The 14,862-nt window shown below is 49.4% G+C and overlaps 1 long non-coding RNA gene across 1 annotated transcript; it reads right to left on the bottom strand.

Moving 5' to 3' along the window:
- Nucleotides 1-10,775: 10,775 nt before the first annotated feature.
- On the bottom strand, nucleotides 10,776-13,900 carry LOC149915378 (uncharacterized). Its single transcript, XR_016459059.1, has 2 exons — nucleotides 13,812-13,900; nucleotides 10,776-12,595 (listed from the first exon to the last, which is right to left on the bottom strand). It is a non-coding gene; the product is annotated as an uncharacterized LOC149915378 (long non-coding RNA).
- Between the last annotated feature and the right edge of the window lie 962 nt (nucleotides 13,901-14,862).

The raw sequence follows: 14,862 nt of genomic DNA, 5'->3' as shown, positions 1-14,862 counted from the left end.
TTCAGAAGCGCCGCCCGGTGTGGAGCCGTCAGCGCCGGGATGATTGGCTTAACCGCGGTGTCATTGCTAAAAATAGACCCCGGAAAATAAATCTCCTCAATCCTGAAGGCAGTGGGGAGCGGGGCTGACGGTGGCCCCAGCTAGTTTCGAGCAGAACGACAGATGGGCCGAGATGGGGTACCGGGATGGAGGGACCTCCTGCATCCCAGCAGCCGTGCACACGGACAGCCGAAGCGTGCAGGCCCCGAGCTGCTCGCACTCATCGGCTCCTCACGCCGGCGGCCACGCCTTCGGGTTCTGCGAGAGCTGAGGGCGGCGGGGAAAGAAGCACAACGCACTGGGAAGCCAAACCCGGCAACTCCGGGAGCCCAAACCCCGGAGCAAAGCAAAGCCCGACGGGCGTTCCGCTGCGCGCAGTGCCGCCAGATGGCCGCACGGGGGCGCTGCTGCTCCCCATACCCGCTGAGCCCCGGAGCGGCGTCGCTGCCGCTGCCGCCAGGGGGCAGCGCACCGCGCGGAGCGAGCGCTGAGAGCCCCGGGCACCGCGCGCCGTGTCGGCACCCAGCCGCTGGGTTTCGCTACGCTCTTTCTCTCAGGAAGCGTTTAAGTAGCGCGTTCAAGGCATTGCCCGCTTTGTGCACGCGATTTGTAAATCTATTTGGTCTCTACAGCTTTAGAAAACGGTCGCTATAATGCTCCTTTTGGTGTAGAGGAGTAGAAATTCAAGGAGAAAGATAGGAAGGAAAAACACACCATAGCTGCTACGCACAGAACGGCTCCATCGCGTGGGCTGTGCTCTCCTCCGGGGACCCCGAAGTCTCCACGTTGCCAGCCAAGCGCTCTGCTTTTGGACTCCCATCTGGCCAGGCACAGCCCGAGCAGCGCTGGTAGAAGCCAGAAGCTCAAAACAAGGATTTCAGTCTTACTGTGCTAAGTGTTGCTCAGAGCTACTGCCTGCTTTTCCTCAGCTCCATCCCTAAAAGCTTCACTGTCACCAAAAGCAACTCACAACCACCCTACACTCACTAGGCCGTCACGCTGACTTCAATCTAATTTCCTTCACCTGCAAATCGATTTAGCAGAGAGGTCTCAGCTGGAGGGGTTGGATCTCAGCAGCACGATCCGCCGGGAGGTGGCAGATGCAGCCCAGCAATCTACCCCTGCCCAGCCCCCATCAGCCGCCCCGCGTAGGGCCCGGTGCCCCCCGCCCCAGCTCCCGCTGCCAGGCTCTGCCGGCATCAGCCCTGCTCTGCTCGATGCTGCATGAAGCAAATCCCACCCTGAGCAACGCTCCCCCTTCGTGCCATACACTTCAGCCAAAGACTCGCTTCTCTCACGTCCCCAGCACTGCTCGTGTGCTTAGCAGGATGGTCCAGAGATGGATTTCAGGGCACGGTGTTCAGCTCCAGCACGTGTGTTCAGCTGAACTGGGGCTGTTGGCTGTGCTGCCAGAGCAGAAGGCTCCAACTCTCAGCAGTGCTGTGCACCCCTTGCCTTTGGGGAAAGTGCTGCTGAGCAGCCCCCAGCTGGTCTGGGGCAAAACCTACACATCTTTCCAAAGGGCGACGTGGGTATTTACCTCTCTTTTTGTGCGCCTCACATAAACCTCCATGGGGTGAGCTATAAGAAGTACATCACTATTCCAGGGCCATGTTGGAACGATCACATTACAAATCTGCAGGCAATAAATCAGTTTTTGCTTCTGAATTCAATCTGCTTTCTCTTGATTTGCTTTTAAGACTCCGCTACCCTGGGACAACCAGCAACACGTAGCTGATTTCCAAAGGAACCAGAGGACTTCTACCAGCTGGGAATTGGTAGTGGTTTGCAGGCAGGATAGGCACAAGTCACTGTGGTCACAAGCAGCCCCTGCTGAAGCTGCTCTTCAAAATCAATGGCTGCAAACTCTGCCTCCTGACCACTGCCTTGCAGAGTGCCCTGGTGGGCGAGGAAGAGAACAGCTGAGTGATGAGAAGAGGAAAGGTTCTCTAAAAAATAACTTGGTAACATCTTTCCAAGAAGGTCTTGCAGAGCTCTGTGTGATGCAGCCAGTGTGCAACCAGAGAAAACCATGAGGTTTACTAAAGCAGCTTTCCTCCTTTGCAAAACCCAAATAAATGGAGAAATAAATCAAGCTTAGACAACAGGAAATTGAAAAGTTACATCAGTGGAAGGACGGGAGCATGTACGTCAATCATTTGGCTGGAGATATTGTGGTACAAACAGATTTTTATCACTTATAGCTCTCTATTCAAATAATTACATCCTAGATTTCTTCTGTAGAAGTACACAGAGTACAATTTTGCCAAGTAACCTCTGGGAACAAATACGAAAATTAGAGCAAGATTGGCTTTGCTGTCCCTGATTCCATGTTAGCAGAGTGTTATGGGGTGAGTTTAATTCAGGAAAAGAGAAGAGGGTTATGCACAGCCCTGTGTCAAGGCTTCAGTTTGCTAGATTCCTACAGCTATGTATGTGCTGACACGTTCTGCTGAGCAGAGATGGCCTCCTTGGACTGTGCCACCCCACCACGTTCAAAACTCCTCAGCATCATCTCTCCTTCACTGCAAACCTCTCTGAATGACTTCCCATGACACATCAGCACGACAGCAGCCCATTGCTACCTGAACACCCCACGTTCCCATCACCCACCTCAAAGCCAGCACAGGGTCAGCCCAGCATCACCTCCACCAAAGGGACACAGCCATGGGAACCCGGCTGCTGCCAGCCGCCCTCAGCAGATAACAGCCCTGGCGGACAAAGCCTTCGCCTTCCTCTTGAGATGTAAGATATGGGGATACAAACAGCAATAAATAACCACTGTCAGCCCGATCTGAATCCCGTTCCCTTGCCTCGCCCACTTCCACTCCATTTACCATCAGGATATTTTTTTTCCTCTCTCTGCTTCTTCCACACCCATGTTTTTATTTTGTATCCCCTTGGATAAAAGCGGTCCAAAGCAAGTGGCCTTTCCATCTTCAGCAACAAGGGAACCACGTCCCTCTGCTGGGAGGTCTGGGCCTCTGGTCTCCTTCTAGCCTTTCTCCCAACCTTTGGGCTCTCCCTCTTCTTCAGACCATCGATATATGGCCATCGGTGCTACCACACTGCTTTCTTTCTTGGCACCAGGCATGGTTTTCTGCTGCCCCAGTCACTTTTGCATTGTTTTCTCCCAGACGCTATCTTATCACAGCTGCATTGTTCCTCCTCAGCTTCCTCCATGGTTCCTATCTGTCTTCTGGCTCTCTGTATATCGCATTAGGCTTTGCTTCAGTCAAGTTTTGATGTCATTCATCAAAGCTCGTTACCATTATTTCACAACATCCCGGCTTCAGTCTGTTCCTGTCAATGCACGTCAGCTCTCCCACCCAAAAACTCAGCTGAACTCACATCAAACATCTCTTTCCACTGAGCAAAGAGCCCTGGGCAGAGGTGGAAGTCAGGGTTGTGCAAAGGAGACCATGAAAATGTTCACAAGCACAACAAGAAATGAAAACTTGTCCTGAGCCTCCCCAGCACTGCAGAGCAGAGCACAGCTGCCTTTCCCCAAGGAAACTCTGGATCCATTTGTGTGAACTTCTGCCCAAGGACAGCTCTGTTTTGAAATCAGGCACTGCTTAAAGATTTACACAAGATTTGTTTAGAAAACAAAAAACAAGTCTAATGGCCATAGTTCTGGTTGAGCTTTGCACTGATACCTCAAGTTGCTTCTCCCTAAAAATGTCACAGTAACACTTCTGTGCATCAATAGGACACAAATGATGGCAGTCCTGCACCTCACCGTGGCACTGCCCTGTGCTGAGCAACACCTCAAGAAGCAGAGTGCAGCCAAGTGGGGCTTTCATTCTTATTCTGACAGGTCAGCCAATTAAAGTACAAAATGAGATTCTTAAGCTTGGCAAACCGTTCTGACCTTGTAAGGATTGGCCTCTTTTTCTTGTTGTTCCAACAACACGGAGACCCAGTGCTAAACGACACAAAAGAAATTAAATATCCAGTTTCAAACGGTTGGTCTGGAAGCACTTCAGTTGATTGCCGTGATTCAAAGGAGGAAAAAAAGACGTGTTTTCATTTTGAATATTGTAATGCTTTTTAAACAGCACACTGGCTGACCCATCCTGCATTGTGACCTCTAGAGCCTCACACACACGGCTTTGAAAAGCAGCTTCGTGCTCTGCCTCAGCAAACTGCTGCCTGAGCTTCACAGCAGGGCGAGCTGCTCACACAGGCCAGCTGAAGGACCCTGGGCAGATCCAAGATGCAAACTTCTTCAGGTGCCACAATCCCCACAGCCCAGGTGGCCGCCAGCAGCCATCCCCATCCTGCTGCTTCACAAAGTGCAGTTTTAAAGCAGCAGCGTGTGGACTTTGGAAGCCTTGGAACAGAAAGTTGAGGTAGATGAGATGTCTGATTTTGCCAGGGAGGCACAGGTGCTCAGAGGTAAGTTTCACAGGACCTGGCCCGACATGCAGGCTCTATTGGACCACCCAGCTGCACAGCAAGGAACTCATTTTTCTCATAGTTTCTGCCATGTCTTCAGCAGACACCAAAGCTTTGATGGCTCTCTTGTTTTCCCAGCTGGTCTGTGTGCCTGAGAGCAGGTCACCAAAAGCAAAGGGCTTGCTCAGAAGTTAAACAAAGTCTCTTTCAAGTTTAGAAAGTAGAAGCCCACCTGCAGAGAGCCCCTTCCCAAAGAGGAAGGGTTCACTCCGAGGCCTTTCTGCAAGGAGCCCCAGGCTGAGCTCACCCACAACAAACACTGCTGAAGTGATGGGGAGAGAGGTTGGGCCATCCCTTGAAGATAAGAGCAGTTCAGGAAAATATACGACAGAAATACACACCCAGGATTTAAAACATGAGATGAAACTCCCTTCTTGTAGACAGATGGTAAGAAAACAAAGAGCTGGGTGGGAATGGCAAAGAGGAGAGCGATGCTCAAATGGAGGGACCCACACTGCAAGAGTTCAGTGCCCTCAAATGCTTCTCTCAGAAGAGCAGAAAATGCTCTCTGGGCACACTGGAGCATCGTACACCCATCCTCTGATATTTGGGGCTGTTCTTTGCACATGCTGTCTTCATTTTTTTGAAGAACTGCAAGAGTAGAAGTTTTGTTCCCATGGAAGCTATTTTCTATTGCACGCCTAAACCTAACCTAATTCTTCCAAGTGTATTTTGGAGCACAGCCAGCCTGTGCACGGCTTGTAGGAAGCTGCCTGTGAAATGGGAGAACTCAGAGCAACCCAGCAGCACCCAAGGATGCAAAGAGGGGGCAAATGGCACCTCAAGGAGCGGGGACGTGGCCGCTGTTACAGCAACAGGGTGGAAAAGCAGCACATATATATATATTAAAAAAAAAAAAAAACACAAAAAGCACAAGCTACTTTGATAGCCTTCATGTCACAATCAAGAGAAACTTCCTGGCCTCATATTTTCCATATAAACATTCTCCACTGGATAAAGTTAATGGTTCCCTGACTGCAATGCAGAAGGGCTCAATCGGTTCAATTGACGTCACAGATTGAGTATTTTAATGAAATGTGCTGTGTTCCCCCATTTATATGCTTGACCCTAACCTTTCCCAGATGTTCAGTTCACGCACACAGATGCTCAGAAACGCGCTGTGCCATTGGTGCTCCCTGCTGCAGGGAGTGCTGCTCCCCCAAACACAGGAGCCTGCAGTGAGGGGATTCCCTGCCACTGAATTGGGCTGAAGTCACCACTCTCCTTGGGATCCCACCCCAAGGGCTTGTTTGTGCCCCCAGGACAGATCAGAGCTCTTCCTTGAGCACCAACATCTCTTATCTGAGCCCTGGGCACCCTTTAGAAGTTGCTGCTGACAGAGCATCCCTGCTGGCATAGGGAAGTGTAAGGGATCAAAGGGAAATCCAAAACCCCCTCTGCAATTCCAGTGTTTCACCAGCGGTTCTCTGGTATTTGACACTCATTTAAAGAAAAAAATAAATATTTCTCATTCTTTTGGCAAGAAGAAGATAAATGATGGAGTAAGAGCGGTTTAAAAGGAGGTCTATATTCCCACAAAGCCCTCGGCTTCAGTTTTAGACCATTTCATTTAAGGTAAATTAGAAGCCAGCCCTGAGCCACCCTTAGTCCTGGGTTTGGATTAGCTAAGTGGAAGTCACAGAACGAAGCCCATATCGCTGCTGGCCTGCTCTGAGCTGGAATGGAGTTAGCCCTGAGCAAAAACACATGAATCACTCCTCCAAAAGCACACACCAAAATGCTGAACTCAACAACCACAAACACATGGGATCCTGTGCAATGCACCCGGTCCTTTCAACCCAGGAAAGGCCAAACTTGCAGCACTGCAACTGCACTGCAATAGATTGGACAGCAGGAAAGTTTGCAAATATTTAATAAATTAAAAATAAAAAAAGTTTTTTTAAAGTGATTCCATAACTCCACGTATACTTATAAAGATTTCTGCAGCCAAACCACGTGCACTTGTCCTCAGGTAGGTGACAGCACCTACATCCAACCATCAAGATATCAGCTTCATTACAAGCCAATAGCAACAGCAGGTAGAGCCCCTCGCAGCCCCAAGGCCCTCTGAGATTCCACATCCACAGCAAACCCACCTGCAGCACCCTTGGTTAGCATGTTTAACTGGTGGCAATGGAAGGGAGCTGAGCAGAGAAGGAAATAACATGTGTGTGTTTATGAGGGCTGCAAACTCGAGCACCCTGCCCTCGTTTGCACAGCCCCACAGATGCGCCCATGGGGAGCGATCCCTGCAGGCACTGGGGACAGCACACAACCCACATGGCTCACCCCAAACACCTCTGTTCTGCTGGCAGGAATGCAGAGGGCTGTTTTTCTGCTCTCCAGCAAAGCTTCAGCCCATTTGGTTTTGTTTTCTTTTGCTTACTGGCAGCAAATTGTTCCACTTCTCTTTCTCAGCAAACACTTTTCTTTATATTGGTTCAACTTTTGTTTGCCCATTTGTTGTGACAGGAGCAATGAAAGAACCTCTCTGGGTTCACCAGGTCATGCACCAAAACTGATGGAAGGGGATTTAGTAGGTCCAGGATCTGGAGGAGGAGGATCTTTCCTTTTGCTTGTGCTCATCAATGAGCACACACTCAGGAGCAGCACTCAGCCCCTCCAGTCCTTGCCCCACTGAGCTGCTGCCCTGCAGCACCTGGGCTTCTCTGCCCATCTCTCCTTCAAATATCTTGTGGAGTTGGGCAATTTCTGTGATCAGCATCATCATGCCATTTGCAACAGTCAGTGCCCTTTGGAAACTCCTGGCTGACAAAGCAGAGCTCAGCGTGTCCTGCCAGAAATGAGTTTAAATCCTCAGAGCTGGAGTTTGCTTTTCCTGCTAATTGGGTCTTTGAGCTCCAATGATGCTTTTCCTTTGATTTAATTAAGGGAAGCAGTTTCCAAGGAATCAGACATACACCTCACATCAAAGGCTTCAAGAGCAGCAATGCACCCCGAGATGCAGCGGATGTGATTCAGGCTGACTCATGGGTTGTGTCCATCTGCCAAGTGAGTCAGTATTGCAGTAACCTCATCACAGCCCATGGGCCAACATTAAGAACTTGAGACATCGCATCCACGCCAGGTGGAAGGAGATGGGCTCCAGCTGTCCCCATTGCCCCTCGGATCTCAGTCACAGCAGCATTCCATTCCCGTCCCCAGGATGAGGTCCTGCAGGCTCTCCACCATTGCAGACAATCTCCCTGGGGAGGAATTCAGCTTCTTGCCTCGGTCATGTCTCTGCTTCCCTCATATGAAGCACAGCAAAAAAAAAAAAAGCTGAATTTCTGGTGAATGTTAAGCCTGGGTGCAGAAGACCTCAAGTCTTCTCAGCTCATTAAGAGCCAGACTGGAGCCAGCTCCAAAGGAGCTTGTAGCCAAATGAAGTGCTGAAGCGAGTTATTTGTGCTACGACTTCTGCAGGAGCCACACTCCTGGCACTGCAGCCCAAAGGGAAGGTTCTCTGTGCTGGACCAGGTGCCCACTCCCCTCCAGCATCTGCCAAACAGCAGCAAATAGCAGATATTTTTCTCCCCTCTGCAGAAAGTGAAAGCCGAATTCTTGTCAAATCTCGTACAGCGGGAAAGCTGAGCACGTCTGGATTTCCCACACACCCTCAGGAGCACACACCCGTGTAATTCGTGGTGCATCCCCACAGATGCAGGGGGAAGACAGCAACCATCTGTTTTTCCAGATGGGAGAGGGAAGGAGCTGGGAGCTGAGCCGGCTCAGTGCAGGGCCGTGATTTATAGCTGCTAATACAACAAATCCCCTCCAACTGCCCTGGCGCTGCTCAGGAGCCAGCACCCAGCCAACAGCACCCAGCCAACAGAGCAAGAGGAGTTCAGGAGAGTTGAATGAGGATCAATTAGACCAGGAAAGCAAGGGAAAGGCTGGGCACCTCGCTGCTCCCAGGGATTCCACTGCCTCCCTGCTCTCAGCCCCACTGAGCAGCAGCAGCTAAGACTGGGGAGATGCAGCCCCTTCCACAGTGACAGGGACCTGTGGGCATTCGCCAGCCCCAACATCCCCACCAGAACCCCTCGCCTTCCCCAGTCCCTCTTAGCTCTGACTAAATCACTGCGGACTTTCCTCTTCTCCTTCTTTCAATTACAAGTAACAAAGAGGCTTCTTGAGAAGCATTAAGGTTTCATTTTTGGTTTCTTTTCTGATGTTTCTTTTCCATGTCCTACAGGATGGCAGTTAAGCACAAAACCATGATTTGCCATTTAAACCCCAAGGGAGCACTTTTGTGTTTCTGCTACTAATGAAAGATAGAGCAGCCACTTGAAATAAATGAACAGCATTATCACTCCTATGGAAGCCTGTAAGAATCCTGGAGATTAACGAATGAGCTGAAAAGCTCAATTTCTCTTCATTATGAGATGGAACCACATGCACACAACCAGCCCTTGTCACCTCAGCTTATCCCTGCCATGGTTCCCTCTCGTCACTGCTCAGTGATGAGCAAAAAACTCTGAAAGTCTAAACAAAAGCTTCAGCAAACACGACATAGGCTCAGAAAACATCTCAGTGTCACCAAAACTGCACTATTCAGCGGGAAAAGCTATTTGATAACCATTTGCCTGCATCTGCTGAAAGCTGATGGGAACAGACTGGGTGCTGCTGCCCCAGTGAGGCCCCCCAGGCTGGGGACACCCATGTCTGCAACACCCATCCCTGGGGGCACTGAGCAGCTGCAGTGATGCCCTGGGGAATGGGACCAGAGCACAGCACTAAATCCCTGGGAGAGGGCAGCCCCGTGCCCTGCAGATGAGCCCTGCTCTGGCATTATTTAATTCTGAGTGCCCGGCCCCATGGGGCAGACAGGCACAGGGTAATCTCAGACAGGATATCCTCCAGGGATAAGCCTCTGTGCAGCCTACAAACAATAGAGCAGGGTGGGCTGGGTCCCACATCTGTGCCTTGGGAAGCTGCAGGGTTCACATGTTATTTGGGAGCGAGCTGACGTTTAGCATCTCTCCATCAGCAATCCTTGTGCCATAGAGAAACCCATGCTGTGTTTTACAGAAAGACTTCGAGGGCGCAGGTTTTTCACAAAGCACTGTGCGAGTTGTTGGCCATGGCCTCCCTGCTTAGTTGTGTTATGCTGAGCAAATTCAATTGCCGCGCCCTGTTCTGCTCCCAGTGATGTCAGTGCAAGTTTGGAACTCCTCCACTGCCTTCATTCACCTCATTCAGCAGAGAGCAGAGCTTGGTGTGCCTTCTGGATCCACACGGTGTAACAGGGAACAGACCCATACCTCCGGCTTTTAGTGAGGGAACACTGCAGTGAAGGTGTGCTGCACACAGCCATGGCTGTTAGGAGAGATCTCAGCACAGCAGGCTCTGAAATCCCCACAACCATACAAGTAATGTGAGCATGTATTTCTCAGCCCCTGCCCAGCACCCTGGTGCTGCTGGTCCACAGCCATTCCCACCTGCAGTTTCTCTTCTGGGTGCTTTTCTTTCATTCCTCACCCCTAAGCCACTGCTGGATTTGCAAACACTTAAGAATTCCAAGAAGAGGTGCATTAATGTCTCTGAGCAAGGGGAAAGCCCTTTTCCTGCCAAGGAGGCACATAATTGTCAATACCCCATTGTTGTGCTCGAGCTCGCCACCCCTTAAAGCCATTAATGGAGAAATCAGGGGTTTTTCTTTGGCATTTCTGTGGGTGGAGTTTATTCCCATCCTTATCTGAGCGGCGGATCTTTCCCACCACTAACCTGGTGCCAGGGTGTCCCACAGCCCGGCCGCCCAGCGCCCAGCAGAACAAACAAACCCAATGGAGGGAGGATATTTACAATTGCTGACCAAACTCTCAGTTTCCTCGGCGAGCTCCTCCAGACAATATGCTCCGGGCGCTGGCCTCCAATTGTACTGTCAGAAATTGATGCGGGCCCAAGAATGAGAAAATATTGTGTTTAGATGTGTGATAGGCAAGCAAAACAAGCCCGTGACGTTACTGCAGGGCTTCCCCCCAAGCTCTGTGTGTTTGTTTGTTCTCGGAGGGCTGAGCAGGGCACACCCTGCCCTCCGTGCTGCAGCACGGCTCTGCTTCCCCCTGGGCTGCTTACAGATGCTGTGGTGCAGGTGAGCTCCTCCTGCTCAGCCTTTAGCTTTGCCCTGTGGAAGCACCCAGGCTTGCAGCTGCACATATCCAATAACAGAGGCAAACTCTGCACAGGTCGATGGTTCAATCTTTGGACTGATTCTCCTCTTCTTATTACGCCAAGAGCAAATCCTGAGTGACGACACTGGGAGTAGCATGTTCCAGATTCACACCAGTTTAATGAGAACCAGAATTTGGCTCTACATCTTAGGAGATAATGCTCTCTGTGCTCATGGCCAATATGTTAATGCCTTCCTCCTGCCTTTCCCCAAAGGCTGTGTGAGCCCTTCCTTGCAGGTTATCCAACATCCAAGGCCTGAAAACGCACAAAGCAGAGAGGCTGCACAGCTTTCACATTTAACACAGAGTTTCTTCTCACTACATTCATTTGACTGAGAACATCCATTTGTTATTGAGGGGATTAGGAACATTCGACAGGAAAAGAGAAGAGGACAGCTCTGCTAGCAGCAGGACTTCAGTCAAATAAGTCATTAAGGGGATTTCTCCAGATTTATACCACACTACCACCAAGCTCCGGGCCAGAGAATAAATATAAATTAATTAATGAGAACGGGATTCCAACCAGCTGCTCTGCTATCCCCTCATATTCATGTATTCTACTCTTCTCCCCTTGCTCCTTTAATTGACTGCAGACCACCCAGGGTAAGAAGGATGTATGACAGAAACAGAGCATGTATTTATGTTGGCTCCTCTTGCTGTAACCTCCTTCGGGGTATGACCCAGCTTTAATAACTCAGACTTACCCTATCACTTTCTGGCTTATTTCCTTGTGGGTTTATAACGTAAACTGAAAAGCACTGTATATTCTTTTGGTACATCTTAAGGGGAGGAGAGGAAGTGGAGAAGGAGAGATTCATTACAGTCAGTTTGAGGCTCATTGCTTAAGGGCTCCTCCAAATACTTCTTAGCACAGATCACCTCCTGCCATCGTTTCCCCATGGCCAGGAACAGCAGCTTCAGAGAACCGCCAGGCACTGAGAGCATCCCACCTCCATGCCCTGAGAAGCACACACATCTCTCGGGTGGGAAGCTCATCACTTTGATCATTCCAGAAGATCATACAAAGAGGCAGGAGTTGAAGTAAAATCAGGTTTATGGTGGGAGGAAATCCGATTGTAAAGGCATACAAAGATGTGTTCAAATAGATCAGCTTTCCTAATAGCTCGCACATCCAGTTCTCTGCAGCAGAGGCTGTTGAAATCAAACTATAACTGCTTATTCACAGTTGTATCTGTACTTGAAATACTATGAAGTGTGAGGTAACACTGTTACAGCCATACTGCTTGAGTAGGCTCCATATTTAATAGCAATTTCCAATTTGCCACGAGGGTTAAGGAGGAAGGAAACCTTCTGACAGAAGACACTGAGGAATTGAGGAGCAGACTGGAGCAGCTGGGTTATTGGGGTTAAAGCCCATAATCTCAGGTTTTAAGTTAAGGCCCCCAAACAGCAGCTGCCCAGTTGGTTCCTGCAGACCTCCATCCCACCCCATTAGCTCCCACAGCATTGAACCAGGCAGTTCCTGAAGAAAGACTGGAAGTGGCAGGTGTATGAAGGTAATTCAGGACTAACAGGAGGCTGATCCCGGCTAAAAGGACAAGAACTGCCAGGCAAAGAGGAAAAAGCAGCTGCAGGCAGGCTGAAGGGTGACCCATGAGCACAGTTGTACCTTTAGGATACAATGGATTCTAAGGAGGCAAACACCTTGAGGAAGGAGAACAAAATAATTGGCCTCGTGCAAACTTCAGTTTTGGCCAGAAATTCCACCCTGATTCTAAGAATTACAGTGAAAGCTTTGTGGGTAAAAACATTTTCACGCACAAAAGTTCAGCTTCAGCAAGTTGGAAACTTTTCCCCGTCGTGGAAAGCAAATTCTGTTGAACTCCTGGCCCTGCTCCAGCATAAGTTCAGCACAAAGACATACATGGAGAAAAGCCAAGCACAGGACCCCAGCACACCTGCAGAAGAAGAGAGGGAGCACTGAGCAGAAGGCACCTCCTGCATGGCCCAGCAATCCCCTGCGGTGCTGTGATCACCGGCAGCCCGCGAGCTGCAGCCCATCACCTGATGGGACCTTACAGCTCGGACATGTAACAGCTCTAAGCAAGAACCACCTGTATAGAACCGCATTTACTTTGAGGACTATGATTCTATGATAAAGCTGGAGACTTCATTATTTGGTTAGGGAGATGAGATGTGAGAGAGATTACTTTCTCCCTACAGTTTATTAGCTATTGAGATGATTTTCTTTGCAAATCCCAGTTTCCAATGGCTTGTTACTTCTAGCGTTGGAAAAGGGAAGCCCAGAAGGATGCCAGCTAGCTCTGCTGGCAGTTCTTCTCATCACTTTTCTGCTCATACCCTCAGCTGATCTGAATAGATTCAAGAAGCCATTGGAAATCCAAAGTCTTTTCTCTAAAGCTGGAATCATAACCACTTGTGTTCTCAAGGAACTGCACAGGAACTCTTCTTTACAGAAATAAACTGAAACAGATTGACAAAAATCTGCCCTTATCTTTTCATATAGGAATCCAGCTCAGGAAGGGATGTGCAGAACAGCAGTTGTGCCAATTGCCTACACACTGACAAAGCTTTATTTTAGGAAGAAACAACAAACAAACACCAGTTTCTTTCCCACACTCCTTTAACCAAAAGAAATTCTCTTTTCTGATGGAGGGAGATCTTCTAAATTTCAACCCAAGTGTATTTATGTCCAGCTTACTCTCATTTGTTCTTGTGCCAACATTGTCCTGTTTAAATAGCTCTTCTTCCTCCCTGGTGCTTACCCCTCTGATGTATTTATTACCCTCATGATATAGTTAAATGAGGACTGTTTGTATTCAGAAAGCTTTGGTATCTTTCCATTAGTTACTTATCGACAGAAGCTCCCAGTGCTTGTCTCAAGCCACACAACCAGAAATAAAAGGCCAACACCACACTTACCACACCTGGTAAGTCAACAGCACAAACAACAACTGCTGTTCAGCATTAACTGAAAGAGCCCCCAGTCAGCAACAGGCACTACTCATTCACCATCATATCTCTGCAACAGGGATATTGGAGCGTAACACAATGTAGCACAACAAGATCTGCAAGATCCCAGGCTGCAGCAAGTAAGGATCTGCTCAGAAACAACAGCAGTGGGCACGGAAATAAGACAAAGGAACTGCTTACCTCCAGAAGCCTGCAAGGTCCTCAGGTACACAGGGATCTCCAGCAGAGATGCTTCCACCTCCACAGCCAACTCTTAAACGAGGGCTGGGAAGCGGTGCATCCTGATTGCACCCCTTCTACACTGCATGCACCTGAGCTCCACTGGGCTGGCCCTGCCTTTCACCAGGTGCTCCATCACATAGCATTTCCACTACAAGGAGGCTGAATTTTAATCATAAACCTACCACAGGGTCATTGAAACCCCAACATTTGTTAAAAGCACAGGCAGTAGACATCAGTGCTTCCTTGACAACTGTACCATCTTGGAAAGAAGTCCATAGAGATGTAAGCTGTGACTGTTAATGAGGTTTGGGTAGAGATATACATTCTTACACATTCAAACTTCAACCACCACTGGAGATAGGACATGGAATCAGTATCTTCACCCACATTGTCCCTTCTGAGCGCTGTGGGCATTGGGTGCTCACAGTGCTTGAGCTCCAGCACGCCCCACAGCACTTCAGGAGAGCAGAAACACGATGTGCCATCCTTGCAGGAATTAGGGTACGGGTGTACTGAAAGCCAATAAGGATCACACCACGCAGACGTGAGCACTGATTTTGACCACCTCAATACGTGAGGATGTTGGTTCCTGAGTGTTTTTGCTCAAGCTGTGACTGGAAAGGAATCAGTCTGGCACGTTCACACTTGGTGTCTTTCTTCTGCAGTCATCCTATTGTTCCAAAACATAATAGGGCAGAACTTTCTATAGTCCCGGTGGGACTGTATCAAAAGTGACATCAGCACTGAAAAGCATGCTGTGTAATGCTGCCTTCTGCTCTTTGCACCACAGCCTCAGCCAAGAAACAGCGAGTTATTCACACTGACTTGCAGTGAAATGGAAGGCCTTTTAGTCAGGCTCCACACAACGTTTCAGCTGCCCCAAAGGCTCTCATTCTTATTCAGGTCAGCACTTTTGGCTCCAGGCTTGCAGAGTTCCCAGGGCAGCTCAGCCTGCAGCAGCTCTGAGCTCTGTTCTCTGTGCTGTTGCTACCCGATAGTGTGGTTATTT

Source organism: Phasianus colchicus, chromosome 20 (genome assembly GCF_987193195.1).
Source record: "Phasianus colchicus chromosome 20, bPhaCol1.hap1.1, whole genome shotgun sequence".
Lineage (NCBI taxonomy): Eukaryota > Metazoa > Chordata > Aves > Galliformes > Phasianidae > Phasianus > Phasianus colchicus.
This window is presented reverse-complemented; position numbering and strand designations above follow the sequence as displayed.